Raw genomic sequence first — 17,600 nt, 5'->3', positions numbered from 1 at the left:
ATCTCCTAAGTCATTTTGCCATTTGCCCACTTAAAAAAAGCCATAACCAGAGAGGGGAAATCAAACAAAATGACACATTAATCATGGCCACTCTTGTACGTTTTTAAATTGTGTTGCTATGTCATGCTTAACAAAGCATGCTGTAAGCTAATAAAAGGAATACAAAAGAGCTACTTGAGTTAGTTGATCCTTAAAAAAAAAAAAAAAGCAAGATTTTTAAAGAGGAGAAAGAAAAGGAATTAGCTTTTTAATATCCTACTTGCATTATGCTACGTGCATCTATCAAAAGAAGAGAGAGTCAACTTAAATCTCGGCAAGTAGAAGTAAAGTCATAGATGTCCTACTGTGATTTTAATTCAGTGTATAAATATCTAAGAGAGAGAAAAGAGAGCTTAGAGGTAATTTAGAGGTACCAAGCTATTAGTACTGTATTCAATGGTTAGCATTGTAGGAAACGATTAGAAGGTAAACCAAAGGAAAGTCAATAAAGAGGGGCAAAAATACTTTGTTTTACCAAATGGTGATATTTACATTCATAGTCTAAGTGCTATTCCAGATCTGTTTACAAAAATACAGTTGTTAGGACTGGAATACCAGACATGATTAAATGCTGTGCCAGATCACTGTTTAATCTACTGTTTCATACTCACCAGACAAGAGGTTTAATGAACTGAATATGTAGAAGAGTGGGAATGGTAGCCTAAATGGTCAGGTAAGTAAGGTCAGGTAAGTAAGGTACTACTTTTCTCTTCCTTCCCAAACAGAATTTCTGTGATTTCATTTTGTGTACCAGGATTCAGATTCAGTGTTTGAAACTGCTATTAACAAAACAACAACAACAACAAAAAACACAAGAGAGAACGAGGGAGTCATATTGCATCTCTGGCTAAAAGTTGCATCATCTCAGTGTGCCATTAAACAGACTACATTCCTGACTTTCTGTTTCAAGCAACTCAGTTTTAAATCCTGTGAAAATAATGTTACTGGAAAAGCACCATTATAGTCAATATCTCTTCTAGTACAAAGCCTAGATCCAAGCTCCAGGGATCTCAAACAGTTGCTCCTATCAGACATCTCTTGGAGACTGAATTCTAACTCATCTGCTGCTGTGGATTCTGGGTCATCACTATTCAACTTCTACTTGCAAAGAGTCTTTAAGATACCATGAGTGAGATATGTTGTATAAAACCAATGCCTGCTTTTCTCTACTAAGACATCATGGGATTTGTAAGGTGAAAAGAGGTATATAATTTTGCTCTGCCACCAGTATAGACAGCTTGGTGAAAAATCAGGACTGAGAATATAGTCAGGTTATACTAAGATTCCCCTATATTTCCCCAGAGCAGGACATGTATATCAGAAAGATCTTTAGAGAAGAGAAAAAAAAAAAAAAAAGCCTGTAAGGTGAAAGCTTTGATCTCAGGTGGGGGCGTGTGTGCTGTTAATGACTTTTACATTGTTCACAATAATAACTATGAGCACTCTACAGAAGGGAGCACTTTTCTGTAGTTATTTAAAGGATTGCTATCTTCTACCATTTGTTTTAATTGCAGTCTACAAAATCACAAGCCATTTTGGACATATTAATGGACATTTATCTGAGCAAGGACCTTAGAAGGTGAGATTATCTGAAAACAAGAGAAAGAGAAAAGAAACAATAGAGACTTTGGTTTTTTATTTTATTTTAATTTTTAACTTTGAAAAAAGGCAAAAATCTTTCAACATGTTTGAAGGGGGTACCCACACTAGAGAAGCCACAACACAGGAGAAAAATAGATGAAGTGCTAAGAACTAGTTGCATTTCAATGGCAGGAACAGGAGAGAGCCACAATGATGAAAAATTATACTGCCAGCTTTTTCAGAGCATTCTCCAATTTCTAAACCAGGAAATTATGGGAAGATTAATAGTACCTTCCAAGCTGATCTTCAGGAAAACTCACAGCAGTTCAGCAGTGAACTATTCTTAGCTCACAGCTTGGTTATACGTGACTGTTAAGCAGGGCACAATGTGGCAATAGTCTCTCTCTAGTTCCCAGTGATGGGCTCCAGTCTGGTCAAATGCATATTATGTCAGTTTAGAGAGATCCTCCGAGAGGCAGAAATTCTGAGTGAGCACAGAAACCAAGCTGCTTTGACACAGCCTCAATATGCATTGCTGTGCTGTGCTCCATCTCAAGGGTCTTCTATCAGAAGGTACAGGAAACAGTTGCTTCATACTCTTGTTTCATTGATCCTGCCAAAATTTTTTAGCAATGGTCAAGACTTGCCGGTTTCTTACCTGTAAATTGTTGTTAGTATGATTTCAAACTCCTGAAATGGAATCACCTGTATAAGCTCTAAGTAGTGTTTTTGTTTGTATGTAACTATTCATAATCATATCCAGTTTGTTCTGTACATGCACATATGGCAGTGCCCATTAAGAAGTCATTATCTCCCCATCCTTGCCACACAGTAATGATAGAAATAATACAGCAATTCCCTGCACTATGAGCAATAGGTAGTTGAAGGTTACTGTATAAATATTGACTTTTTTAAAAGGATCTCTGTGTGCGTTTGCACATGCATACATGTCATAATAACCACACAGCTTCCCCTGCAAGTCAGACAAAAAAAAAAAAAAGTGCAAGAGGGTCATGCTTCTGCTCAGAGTTCCAGTTCCAGTGACCTGAGATGACTGTGCTTATGGCATAAAAATTGCCTCTCTGAGAGAAAAGAGAGTGACAATTAGCAAGGCCCTAAACCTAAATTTTTGAAAATTTCCAAGGATGAGTCAGATTCATTCTAGTGAACAGTGTCGTTTGGTCACTGCCTACAAACAGATCCACAGTATGCACCCAGTAATTAGAGTTTCTTCCTAAGTGCCAACTGCAGTTACAGTACTACAACTGTAACATGGCTGTAGGGATGCAGCACCTTGCAATTCAAAACACACAATTTGTTTAGAGACAGCCATGTGTAAAAGGAGCCTTAAGTCTTAACTAACTAACATGGAAAGTTTCAAGCAGATTATGGCAATGAAAATGCAATGAATGGCAAATGCTTAGGGCCAATCTCTCTGCTTTTATTTTAAGGAGAACTCTCCAAAGAGTTCATTCAAGGACCTACTGCAAAATTTATGGCACCATTGAAAAAAATGCCCCTAAAACAGCAACAAAAAGCAGACCCCCAAATAGCTTTGGGAAGGCTCAGAACCAGAAAAGGAAGTAAAAAATCTTTTTAACAAGTAGTTTGTTGTGGAACATCTGCACTATACCTTTTTGAGTGACTTTTTGTGAGACTGATTGGAAAAAGGCAGTTTGAGATAAATGGGAAATATTTGTCCAGGGGAATGAAGGAAGAAGAAAAGCAAATGCTGATGGATTTGTTTTTGGGAAAAAAAAAAAAAGAAAAAAAAAAAAAAAAAAAAAAAAAAAACGATTTCAAGGTGACTTAGAGAAACAGTTCAAAATGATAAAGGACTTGGTTAAAGCTGAAGAAGATAAACAATGTACACCAATGAGGAGTTCAAAACATGGCTTTACAATGGTGCTTGAATGAATTTTGTGTTATTTGGGCTTCAGCTAGGGAAACACGCTTCTCGACAGCAGGAGTGCTTATCAGTAATTAATTTCTAGGTTTAAAGGCGCAACCTACCTAGAAAATCTTTGCTGGTTTTTAATGAAAAAGTTGTCGTTTGGAACACAGATGAAGGAACAAAGGTTTTTATTTATTTTTTTAAATGATGGCCTTGAACAGAGAAATTAAACACAGTACGTAGAAAGATTCTGCACAGATGTGAATGGATCTTGTATGTGTCTGTGCTGACTTAGGAACGGGCAAACTGGCTTGGATTAAATAGAAGAAAAAACTCTCTTTATAATGTTCATGGGGAAACTAAAAAGGTATTTAAGAGCCTGGAATATTTTTCACTTTGGCACAATTTTGTGCTTTTGTCTTCCAGTTATCACAATTCCTTCAGTAGTGAAAACTCTTGTTACCTGATAATAGTCTTGAAGAAATTTTGGACAGAACAAGGAAGACCCAAAACCTGGTAAGCTAATTTTTTCATTGTGAAACTTCAAACGTTTGGAAAGTGGTAAAATTAAACATTGTTATAGTAGCCTCTGGCATCATTACAGGGACTTGGAAGATTGATATCCTCAGGACATTCTACAGTCCTCCTTAAACTTACCCTCCAGATATGCCTGTGGGCTGAGTGGGGAGAGTGTAAGATTACCTGTATTACCAAGTATAGCAACATAACAGAAGCAAGTTCAGAAAGACAAATGGTTGGTAGTGTGACCTCTGAACAGCACACATTTTCAGAGGTGGGAGGTGGGGGAAGGATTATTTTGCAATAGCTCTAGTCTGATCTCATGAACAGAATGCTGATCAGCAGCCTTTGATGGCCTCCTGGAGCACGTCTTCTGATTTCGTTTCCTCTGCAGGGGATTCAGGTTGTGCACACCAGGACAGTTCTGTGACATGAAGCAAAACATACTAAGTGGGGGTGGTCTGAAAATTCAGTTCAGAAGTGCAGTTTGCTCCAAACTAAAACTTTACAATAGACACCCCAGAAGTCACTCAGGACTACAGCTGAGAAGAGGGTCCAGTATATATTTCTAGGATCATTAACTGGAACTTCTGCCTAGAGCTGAGGAGCATGAGGTCATCATTCAGCCTGATTTGGGTGACTTGGGATGTAGGAGGGAATGGATCCATGTGTGTGACATCTTCATGGAGCAGAACAAAGCACAGTTTAACCTGAACCCCCACTCCCTTAATTAATTCAGTCTGTAGTGATTATAAAAGTACAAAGTACAGCAAAGTATAGAGGAAACAGGAAATTATCTGTTGTGCAAACTTCTGCACATTGAAACATTAACCATTAAAATAAAATAACTAAATATGTCACTTTTATACAGAAAGTAATTATAGCTAGGTTTTACACTGTTTTTCTGTGCTATTGAAGTTGTCAGAAGTTATTGAAGTGCTCCACAGAGCACTTGCTATGTCTAGCATTACAACAGTGGATTGAGGATGGAGGACTGCTAACTGCATTGAGATGAACTCTGAGAAGCAGCTCAACAAACTCTAACACAACAGTGCAGTAGTAATCTCTATTCTAGGCAGAAAAGATGTATGGAGTAAAATGGTATTATGGATTTTAAGCTGTTATCCTTGAGCTGAAAATAAGAAGAAAATTGAATCAAAAGCTCACCATTTATTTTGCTGTGGATGCACGTGATTTTGCACAAGGAAATGTGGTTGTTATCTGCAGCTTGACTCCTCTTCCCACAGCAAAACCCTTGATCTTCTTAAGCCTCTTAGAGAGTTGGACTAAGTGACTAGCCCATAGCTGAAACTCCTTGTTTCTAGCTCTCAGCATATAATGGGGACTGACTCCCCCAAGATTTTCTGTTTTAGTTCTGCTTCCCAAGGCTTCCTGTTCAGTGGTGACTTTGATCATCTGAGTCATGGATGCTGACAGAACTCTTTTCCGATTAGAAGTTCTCAAAATTCAACATTTTTGTAGTTGCTTATTTGTAATATAAATAAACATTATTGTTGTTCAGATTCTCTCTCTGTAAGACACTTAGAAATGTATGTTTTTCATTGCAGATGGAATCATTCTTTCTCCCCCATTTCAAAATTCCCTATGGACAGACCAGATGGTCAAGCTTCTGTGTCTCTTCCTGACTTTGAAGACAGTCACCATCCTTGACTGCTGACCTTTTGAGGTGAGTAGTAAGGCAGGATTATATCTCAGCTGTGATTGTTGTTTGTTTTTCTCATACCAACAACACACTAATAATTAATGACTGCTCCACAGTTAGAAAGGACATACCTGCTGTACCCAATGAATTTGATCCCATTGAACTCTCCCTTCATCTATTTATTCCTTATCGTAGATTCTATGGAGTCAGATGGACCCCTTTCTGGTCAGTTGCCAGGGGTTCCCCATTTGTTTTCTATTGATGACTCATTATCAGATTTGCTCAGTCTATGAGTAAAGGGATTATTTTTCTAAATGGGAATTCAGCCTGGGCTCTGAAAGTCAAGCTGTGTTCCCTTCTGCTTCTCACATTATCACCACTAATAAAGAATCTGCAGCAGGGGACTCAGTTGACGACTTTGTCAATGATGCATGAAGCAGGCTAGAATCTAGTTGCTCTTCCACATCTGCAGGAGAGCTACAGTATGAACTGAAGTATGTTTTCTTTGTCACTAAAACAAGCAGATGGGACAGGGTGACTCAATAGAAGCTGAGATATTGAAGCTATTTAAAATACCTTTATGGTGAGGTTTGGTTTCTAAATGCTCACACCCTCATCTTGACTGTTCTCTTGTTCTACTTATCAAGAGGAATCTCCAACAGTTTTTCACTCCTATTTTTCCCCCACTTCGTAGTTGCTGTGAATGTAATTTAGGACTTCTAGGTTCTTCTCATTCCTCAGTCTGCATACCAATGATTGCTCTTCTCTCAAGGTTTCCAGAACTTCAGCAAAGATGTCTCCTTAAACCTAAAAATATGGCCACTTCCACTGGTCCCTGATGCTCTCTGAGACTTGCTTGGAGAGATTTTTAATTTTACCAAACTAAAAAATAAATAAATAAATAAAGAGAGAGAGAGACAGATACATTGTCCAATTGATTAATTTCTTACTTAAATTTGATATCTTTTTTTGCTTGGTGAAGTGGAAGATAAACTATTTGTTACATGAAAAAAGGTCAAAACCTTAGCTGTCAGAAATAATCGATTCTGCAGCTACTGTGACTAACACCATCTTGAGGAACAGTGGTAAAATATTGTGGGAACCCAGAAGTTCTTGTGAACGGACATAAGATTTTTAGGTTTTGGGTTCTAAATTACCACTCAGATGGGAAGAGAATGGGAAGCTATCTGATGATTAATGTGAAAGTACTTGCTGGTTTTCATCTTACTCTTAATAAAAAAGCATATATCACCAAAAAGAAAACTGCAAACCAATCAACCCTGCATCACAATTGGTAGTGACTGCCACACAAGGAGATTGCATATAGGAGAGGAAAAACCCAACAAATTAGACAGTAAAATATCATCATCTTTTTATTAATATTGACAGTGAAATGTGTGAGTATTTTAGTGATTTTTTTTTTTCTGTTTTGTCTGTTTGTTTGTTTGTTTCATTTTTTGGTCATGCATTTTGGAAAGGTTTGACTTATCCTGGTCTTTTAATCCCATGATCTATGCAACTTCTGCAGAGAAAGCAAATAACAAAAATTATTGAGATAGAGGAAGTGTCATCAAAGGAACATTTACAATTTCTACATTCTAGAATATGTGGAAAAATACAGTCCTAAAGATTGGCTCTTTTCTGACTTGGCTTTATCCAGAATGACATATTATTCTCAGAGGAGTCATCTCTGTTCTCCCATTACTTTCCATCTTTCCATTCTATGAAGAGATCTCTCACTGCCTTTTCCTTTATAGCCTCAGATCTTTAACTCTGCACATCCAGAGACGATCAAAATTGTTATTCTCTATTTGTTTTAAACTTAACACCATCTGATGAAAATCTAGAGAAGTTAATTGGCTTTTCATAGAGGCTCCTGATGGGCACTGTAGAAGAGTATGTTCTTTGAGAGCTGTATACCTCCACGGTCAAAAGGGAGCAAGTTTTGATCATTGGCATCACACAAATTCAAAGGGAAAAAAGTGAATAAAGAAAAATGCAGGGTAACAAATTGAAGAGTTGAGAAGAATAACATGAAAATAATTCAGAGTGGGTCTTTGTTCCTATTGTCAGAGGGATGGATCTGAACTCTTCTGGAAGGCCAATGAGGGCAAACGTTCAAGTTGTGGAATGGCACAATGTGGCTCTGGCTACTTTCAAGAGAAAGAGCTTTTTCTGTACTGGGAGTTGGTGGAAAGAAGGCATGTAGGGTTTATATGTGCAACAGGATAGATAAGATTATCTCTTTCCTTTAAACACAGAACATTCTAGGAGCATTAGGAAGAAGTTGACTTCCACTGGGATCAGTAGGGCAGAAAGAAAAATTACCATGTTTATTTCTGGGCGCTCCCTCCAAGGCTTTGCAGGTGACAGATCTAGTGAAAGCATCCATCTCCACTCTGTGCTCAGTAAGCAGAAAATGAAACAGAAGAGTCAGTGTGACATTGAGTGATTTCAAGCCACTTGTAAAGGCACACATTCAACCTGAGGCCTTCAGCTCAGGGGCCCTCACAACAATAGGGGCAGTTTTTAATAAAACTGCAGCCACCAGAATCCAAAGGGATCTTGAACAAGACAAACAACAAACTCAAAGCTTTCTAAAATGCATGCTGCTCATCAAGGTACAAAAGTTCCCCCAAAGCACTTTGTCAGGATTTGAAGTTACTGTAGGTATTCTTGACTGCTCTTACCCACCTTCAAACCACCTCAGCTCAAGAAATGCCTTCCAAAAATCAGACTGCAGCAACAGATTACAAATGTTTCTCATCTTTTTTTTTTGTCTTGGGATGTCTGGATTAACTGGACAATCCTTTCCCTGTGTCTGTGCTCCCTCAAACACTTTGCTTAAGACTGGACAAGGGAGAGTGACTTACATGAGCTTTACATAGCTTTGCATGATCCTGTTTCTTGGTGAAGGAGCAGTTAATTTTGTATACAATGTGAAAGAGCTGCAAAGGGAGGCACTGACAGTGGCTGAATGAGGGAGTCAGATCCTCCAGTTGGCATAAAAGTGGCAGACTCAGAAAGCTGCTGTGAGCAGTCCATCCAGAGGCTGGGTCTTGTGTCTCTCAGGTGAAGGTTGTAAACTTCATCTGGTGGGATGATTTCTCTACTCTCTTTTACTCAGAAGAGAATAAGTTTGAAAGGAAAAAAATTCAGTCTGTTTTGAAAAAGGGAATTCTCGTTTTCCAGCCTGCTCTAATTTTCAACTTTTCTTTGAGTGTGTGTGTGAGGATATGCATTCTCCTGTAATAGAGATTAGTAGCAAGTGATATCTCTGAAGAGGGGAATTTGATGGATTTTGCAGGAAATCAGAGAAAACAAGACTATACAAGTGATTGCTTCCTGAGGGTGACCTCACATATTTGGTCTTTCTAAGCAGTAGCTAGGTATGTATATCACAAACTAGTGAAGTATAAAGTAAATAGAGAGCATAACTTAGTCGATGTTTGTTGTGGTTTAACCCGGTCAGCAGCTAAACACTACACAGCCGTTCGCTCACCCTCCCCCCTCCCTCTCTGGGATGGGTGAGAGAAACGGGAAAGTGAAGCCTGTGAGTTGAGATAAAGACAGTTTATTAAGACAGGAAAGTAATAATAATAATGATAATAGTACTACTACTAATAATGTGTACAAAACAAGTGATGCACAATGCAATTGCTCACCAACCGCTGAGCAATGCCCAGCCTATCCCTGAGCAACCGGCCCTCCACCCCGGCTAGCCACCCCTATATATTGTTCAGCATGACGTCAGATGGTATGGAATACCCCTTTGGCCAGTTTGGGTCAGCTGTCCTGGGTCTGTCCCCTCCCAGCTCCTGCTGCACCCCTAGCCTGCCCGCTGGCAGGACAGAGTGAGAAGCTGAAAAGTCCTTGGCTTGGTGTAAGCACTGCTGTGCAACAATTAAAACATCAGCATGTTATCAGCGCTCTTCTCATCCTAATCCAAAACATAGCACCCTGCCAGCTACTAGGAGGAAAACTAACTCTGTCCTAACTGAAACCAGGACAGTGTTGCACTACCAATGTATTCTGTAGTTTCTCTCCTGAATCCCTCCAAAAATGTGTGTAAAGGGATCCAGGAATGCAATGTACTTCGATATCACGGTCTATCTAATAAGTAGGCAAAACCTTCAATAAATCTTATTTTAAGGTATGCAGATGTACTGATGAGAGGCTTGGTCCTTTGTGCATCCATTCCTCAGGAAACACTGCCAATGGGCTCTTCTGAAGGATAAAGCCTCATGGCTGAGATACTGAAAAATGACATTGTCCAAAAAATCTTGTCATCTTTTGGACATTATTTCTCAAGCAAAGGCATGGTGAGAAGGTAGAGCAGGACAGTACCAACTGTGTGCAGCTTCTTGTAGTATATCTATTGCCTTTTTGAAGAAACTCATTTTGCTCATCTAAACCATGAGCCTTTTAGTAAATCTTTTAAGGAGGGGTTCTTCCCTTGCAAATTTAGGAAAAGCTGACTGTCCAGTCTAAGCATATCATCACAGCTTCCTCTGTGACCAGTAGAGAGAGACAAGCACCTTTAAAAATCAATTGATCCTTTCTCTCTGGTACAAATTTCTAAAGTAGGTGGGGTGGATTATCCGCACTGTTGCTTCTCTGTCCCAATTGCCAGTAGGGAGAACATAGAAGGAGAATTTGGCGGGACAGGATATTAGGCAGTTGTATGAAAAAAGAATGGAAAATTCTCTCTTAATATGCAGACCTTTTTGTATTTCATTTAGAAATTAAGAGGTTTTACTTGCTCTGTGGTCTCTGCTGACTGTTTCTAACTATGCATGTTTTGTTTTTGTTTTTTTGTTTGTTTGTTTGTTAAATGTTGTAGGAAATGCATGGTTTGGAACAAATTAACCTTTGAAAGAGTTAAGTTAATCAGGGAGGGAATATAATCAGAAAATGCAGGCCTTGTATCATACACAACAGTCATATAATGACATCCTTAGTACAGAAGGGTAAACTGTAGGTCTGTGGCTTAATTTGCTGACAGGTGCGTGTAAGAGTGTGTACGTGTGTGTAGGGAGGGATATGCAAGTAATGGAAAGGTTTAGACTAGATTGTATGACAGTGACTTACTTGAAATAAAGACTCCTGTAAATTGTCTCATTATGCTATAATATAGAATGTACCTCAAGGTTATCAGTGCCTTTAGCATCCCCTTGGGTCGTACAGAGAGTGTTCTGTGCCCTGAGGAGTTGTGGGGTCTTGTGTTAGTTTGCTTCAAAATTGGTCCATCTCTCAGGGAGTTCATGTGCTAGCAAGATTTGAGGAAGACAACTCAAATAGATGTAATGTACAGTCTTTTTGTTTAAAAAGTTTTTTGTTTTTGTTTTTTTCCAGCAAGTTACTGCCGAAGTTGTGATTTCTAGTGTGACTATCAATTAAGCCCCAAACACTGGTATTTAAGTTTAATGCTTAAATTCCTAAACACCCTAGAAATACATCTGAGGTTGAGCTAAAGTTACTAGGAGAATGTAGGTGTGTTGTTTTGTTTCATTTTGTTTTCCTTTTTTTACTCTCCTCACTATTACATTATACCAATTAATTCTTTTGTATACCTAAGCCCAGTGGGTCAAATTTTCAGCCTGAAGCTACTTAGTGTAGCTCCCTTAGACACTAGCAGTGTGGTGTTATTTTACATTACAGAGGATGTCACCTGCTATGAAAATGTGAGGACTGCCATTTCAAAGCATTTAATAATGCCTAGCAACATGCCATAACAGCATATAAGCTGAAATGAATAAAACAGCAGATCAGATCAACACCACAGGGGGAAGTAAATGTGGTGCAGTGTCATTGGTTTACCTAAACTGGAATTTGGGATGGCCTATGGCAATAATATGTCTTTTACCATGTGGCTATCTTGTCTTGGTATGATCATTAACAAATGATTAAGTGATCAATAGTTCCTTATGTAAGTAAAGATGACTGGTGTAATTTGTGGCTTTTAATTTCAAGTACTAGTGTATATTGCATTAACATCTATGTGCTATCTGTTCCTTTCAGCACAGCTCCAATTTCAAGTTCCAAGTATAAGAGAATGCAATTTTATATAATTGTGGTCATTTTAATTTCTTCAATAAAAGCAATCACTGCCTATAGCTGGTTTCAGAGTGTTGTGAGCAACTTGCAACTGTTACTAAATATCTGTTGAAAGGAGTCTCTCAAAACTTGCAAATGTCTTTAGAGAGGTTTTTGTTTGTTTTTTCTTTTTTTTTTTTAATTATCATTATATTTAGTTTTAAGGTGGAAAAGCACAGACTGTACAGAACACCTGGCAGTAAAATGAGAGGGATTGTTTAGCAGAAACCTCAGGTGAGTGCAAAAAATAGTCTCTTTTACTGAATCAGCTAAAACTGAGCATGTGCTTTTAAGAGCTTGATCTTTATCATATTGAATTTAATGGCAAAGCTCTCACTCACTTGAGTAGAAGCAGCAAAATCCAAGATGAAATTGCCCTCTGGATTGATCTGGAAGAACTGTTTCCTTCTAGTTTTTAACTAAGTTATTCTTAATGACAAGAATAATGCTTTGAGCAAAAGACTGGTAATCAGGAGTCCTGTATTCTGTTCCAGTGAACAGAAAGGCACATGGTCAAGTTTAAGGGCATATCTAATTGCCTTGCTGAACAGAGCTGCATTCTGTAGTTAAAATTTGTATTCTGGGCCCTGTCTCTGGGCCTTTGGTATGATCAGCTAGGACACTGCCCTGCCATGTCACATACACTGTTTCCATTGGTGTCAGTTGTGCGTCATCTCGGCAACTCGTTACAAGGCCAGAGTCTTTGCAAATATCTGCATCCTTAAAACATGGATAATAACGCCAGGATGATCTGGTGCAGGTGGTGTGAAATTACATCATTTCATATGGCCTGGGATGTCTGGAGATGAAGTGATACATATATGCAAGGTTTCGTTGTAACATTGACATGTCATTTCCATATGTGAAGGTCTTCTGGCTTGCTAGGGCTCCAGTACTTGTCTTGGATGTTGTTATTGAATTTCCATTGATCTGTTTGATCAAGTGCTAAGAACTTTCTATATGAGTCCCAAGTCCCTTCTTCTCATGGTGGAGGACAGCTGGAGATTGTTCCAGTGTGATGTTTTACCAGCAGCGATTTCGCAAAGTGTTTAGCAGTCTCTGTCTAAAACTGAGGAGTAATGATACAAGGAGAGGATGATGATTAGTAGAGGAATATTTATGCACCTTAAAGTAAAATGAAAAGCTGGAGCAATTTGTAGACCTCTTGAATTTGCCAAGGTGTTGTAGCCTTGTTCACGTTGCTTTTGCTTCCTCAGAGTTTGAAACCTGGTTTCAGTCAACTAGTTCCTTCCAAAGAGAAATAATAGTTCATACTCTGAAGGAATGCCTTAATTCTGCACACTTTGCTGTTGAAATATAGCACAACTTACAAGCTTCCTCAAAACAGCAGAAGTCCTGATTTATACCACCCTGATTCTTATCTCAACCTTTTTGGAAGTTTGCAGGCATGTAATTCAAGGTAAACAGAGCTCTAGACTCCTTTATTTTTAGCTTGGTTTTCTTGCATAAGGTGCTGGACTATGCTTGAAGTGCTCTGTCCGTTCCTGCTACCTAAACACAGTGCTCCTCTTGTATGTTTTCTCCTTCGTCCATCATGGTTCTTGCATGGTCCTTGAGTGAGAGCTGGTGGTAGAGGGGAATCCTTGGGTAGCTGCTGTACTGACTTCCCACTAAGATGTCCAGACAGTTCTCATTGGCTGTGATTCTGACCTTACATTGTAATAATGAAGCAGAGACCCAAATCATAAAGGAAAGTTATAGCATGAGTCTACAACTGGAGCCTGAGGTATCTCTTCTGTTACAATCCTTCAGCTTCAGCAAGGCTCATATATCACCCCAAGGGTTTAACATGGGGCACCAGAATTTGAAAATATTGCCAAAAATCAATTTATGAAAAGTGAGTCTAGAATGTGGAACGGTACCTTAGTTTTAGATTCAGTATTGAGCTTGGAGAGCAGCCACAAGTCTGGAATGATCCTGATTTTGAAAGCAAGCAGATTCAGATCTGGATCCAAACTCTAGGGCCTGCATGCATCACGACATTACACCTGCCTAATTGACCACTGGAACAGGAACTGACGAAGTTAATAAACTCCCTTATTTATTTATTTTTTGGTACTATCGCCACATTTAATTTCTTTTCACTGTTTGCATTTACAACACATTTGAAAGTCTGGCATTTTACGAGAGTATAATAAGAGTTGTAATTAGAACATGCTGGAAGCATCCAAGCCAAAGTAAACAGTTACTTTTTTTTTTTTTGAAAGCAGAATCTTGTCAAGTTCAACACAGAAATTTTCTTCATCATTATTTATTACAACAGTTATGAAAATGAGCTAGCACAAAAAAAAAGAAAAAAGGAAAGGAAAAAAAAACCTTGTGACTTCCTTTCTAAAACTGATTTAGCAGGTTGAGAGAGATCAAACTTGAAGGGATTCTATTAACTTAACCCTCCCCCATTGGAAAATATCACTTCACATATGTCTAAAGTGCAAACAAAAACATTAAAATGAGATGATTGCAAATTAGGTTCTATTCATGTAAGAGAAACTGCCTGGTTGTGATTCACATCTCCATGGCTCTTCTGGCAGAAATGGAGCCTTGGGCAGTAACAGCTGTACTGCTTGGGTGCTCACATCCCAGAGCAGTGGGATACAATCAGCCATGGGAAACAGGTGGGTGAGTTATACCTGACAAAGGTGCTAATCCAATAGATGGAGAACTTCTCAGAATGTTGAATCATGTTGCAAAGTGCTAACACCTAGCAAGAAAGCTTATGGCCCTGCACTTCTGCAAACATTAATACAGGCTGTTGTTAGCCAAGGGAGATACTTTGTGAGGCTCATTACTTTAATTGGCCCCTGTCATCTAGTTAAAAGAGAGAGAAAAAGAAACACTCCTGACAAAAAAAAAAAAAAAAAAAAAGGCTCTTGGAAAATGGTATCTTGTTGCTGTGGCTCTTCAGCATGCTGGCTGGCTGGCATGCTCTCAGGTGGGGTGTGTGCATCCATCACAGCCTCATGTTCCCCTGGCAAATGGCAGTGGCAGGCAACAATACCCTGGCAAAAGTATTTGACTAAAGCACTGCAGTTATAACCAGCTAGGATCTGTGTATACCACAGCCTCTATCGCACAGGCTGGAGTGCTGCCAGCCTGAACGCTACAGGCCTTGTCACTACAGGCAGCCAAGGGTTGTTCTCCTGAGCAAGAGTCCTGCCCGCACCTGTGGAGCAGCGGGGTTGAGCAAGGCAGTGCCTGGAGTCGGCCGATGAGCAGGGAATTTTTCCAGTTCTCCCTGTTGATTCTTCACTCTGTATCTAGCTCTTTTCTTCTTGGGGATTTCAAACTTCCAAGGCTAAGGGGCTCACAAAGCTGATAATTTCTAAAATCTCTGTAAGCACAGTTAGGTGGGAATGAAATTTCAGCAGGGACCATTCCTGGAGACTGGTGTGTAAGCAGGAATAAGTCATGGACTTCTACTTCCTTATCTGTGAAGTGGAGCTAATATTTACTTAGGGCAATGCCTGTTGTGATGCAAATCTGTATGTCAGGAGACCCTTGTAGGAGGGAAAGGCACTGTGCAGGTGATTACTGGTGTCAGATCTCCAGGATTCTAGCTGTGACACTGGCGCCAGCTGGAGCACATAGCAGTGCTGGTCTGTGCTGGTCTAGGCTATTCCCTTCTAAACCCAGATAACAGAAGTTCAGTTGCACCGTTAAGATTCGTGCATATCTATTCCTGCAGGTGTGTTGGTTTCTCATTCACAGCACTGGCTGCTGCAGGATTTTACTGAAATTTCCTTCTGTTGCAGAGTCTAACTTGAGTCTATTAAGACAAAGTTTGTATTCTGCTTTCTAGATCATTTAAAACCTGTGGCAAAATTAATGATATTGTTTTGGTTAATTGTCCTCATCCAGGAAACATTGGCAGCTCCCCTGGGTCACTGCAGCAATTTCTTTTATGCTGTAAAACACTTTCTTCCCTAAAGTGAAAACGCGTAGGCTGTCATTATATGACTCTCCAGTTCCATACTGATAGAGCCTACCTGTGCATTTTTTTTAAAAATCTGGTAAGAAACCGTCACACTTATGGAAACGGTTTCAGAAACTTATTCCTATATTTTTTTCACTGTTGTTTTTGATGTGATGTTACAAGGTTGATAACAACATTTTTTATTTTGTGAATCATGCCCCCAGACTGTGCTGGTTAGCCTCCCCTTTTCCACTGAAGAAGTCAGCCAAGCTAAGTCTTTATTTTTGATTCATGCAGGTTCTAAGGTCAGTTCTGGTGGGTATGATTTGCTAATGAATTCATGCTCCATTTCTCAGCTGGCTGGTTCTGCAAGTAGGCCCGAACAAATACACTGACATTTGAATTTAAAGGGACATTCAGAGTCTTAGTCAAGAAATGAGACTAGATTTAGAAGTCTGTACAGTGCAAATGAAATACAAAGTAAATAAATATACCAATATTAAGAACATTTATACATATATGTGCATATACATGCACATAAATATTTTTTATATATTACAAATTTTATAAAATTTCATATGTCACAATCACTCTGAGCACTCCTATGTACTCCAAAGAAACAAGAAAACTGAAGCACAAGGAAGACAAGGGAGAAGTGTCATGTGGCCAGTGGCATTTCCAGTGCCTTCATTACCAATGCCATGGTAAATGCTGCTGCAGAGGAAAGACAGAGAGACATGGGGCCAGTATTTCATGCTATTCCCTAGGCATACACAGAGGGTGGGATGGAGCATGAGCAGAACCGAGTACGCTGTCCCCCCTGAATGCACCAGGCGCACAGGCGGGGTTGTAGCCAAGTGAAATCTAGTCTGGCTAGACTTTTCTACTCTTGAGATAGGGAAGGACCAGAATTTGAATCCTTGGTTGCAGTTCATCCTTTATTTCAGTACAACTATACCTGAAAATGAGAAGGGTTTGGAGAGGGCTCTGCCAGTCCTCTGTTTTTCACATGTTTTGTCTGAGCATCAGAAAAATCAGAGAAAGATCTTCTTTTGTTTAGAAAAGGTCAGTTCAACAGATGGGTCAAGGGCTAGGGGCTAAGGCACCACCAGGGACTTGAACATTGGCTTCTTTTCCCAGTTTTGTCTTATAATTCCTGTGTGAATTTACTCAAGTTATTTCATATACCTATGTCACTATCCACCCCCCTGTGAAAGGCAAGGGGCAATACCATTTCTTTTTTTTTTTTACCCCTACTCAGGAAAAAAGCTGTTTCTCATTATTTACTTTGGCAATTGGGTTGCTGTCCTTAGATAAATTTTGGTCCTCCACAGGGGTAATTAAAAATGATTCATGAACTAGTAACTTTTCAAAGAGTAGCAGCATTGTGTGATCCTCAATATGGAAAAGGCTCTGAGAGGTGGAAGGAAAATAGGGATCTCTACGAGGAAACTCCAAACTTCCCCTCAGCATCCTGAGTCGTTCTAACCAGTAGATGATTTCAGAATTCATCTAACTTTACCAACAGTATTGGCTCCCCCAAAATGCAAAATACAACTTTATTTTAACGGTGACAAGGTAGTGTCTCACTGGAGAGTTGGCTTCGGTTCACTCCTTGATCAGAGGACATTCAAAACTACATTTGCCACCACTAAGGAAGGCATCCCAAATACCATGTACAAGTGAGAGGTGCTCTCCATCTCTCATGTTTCTATTGTGAGAAGGAGAAATCAAGAATGTTTACTGGGACTGAAAGAGTGATAGGGTGAAAGGCAGAGAAAAAGGAATGTAATACTATATTTGAGAAACGGGACATGAGTAGAAGGGGAGAACAAACCTCAGGTATCAGTGTTTACCCTATAGGATGCTTGTGT

Source organism: Cygnus olor, chromosome 3 (genome assembly GCF_009769625.2).
Source record: "Cygnus olor isolate bCygOlo1 chromosome 3, bCygOlo1.pri.v2, whole genome shotgun sequence".
In the NCBI taxonomy this organism is placed as follows: Eukaryota; Metazoa; Chordata; class Aves; order Anseriformes; family Anatidae; genus Cygnus; species Cygnus olor.
Note: the sequence above shows the minus strand (reverse complement) of the source record.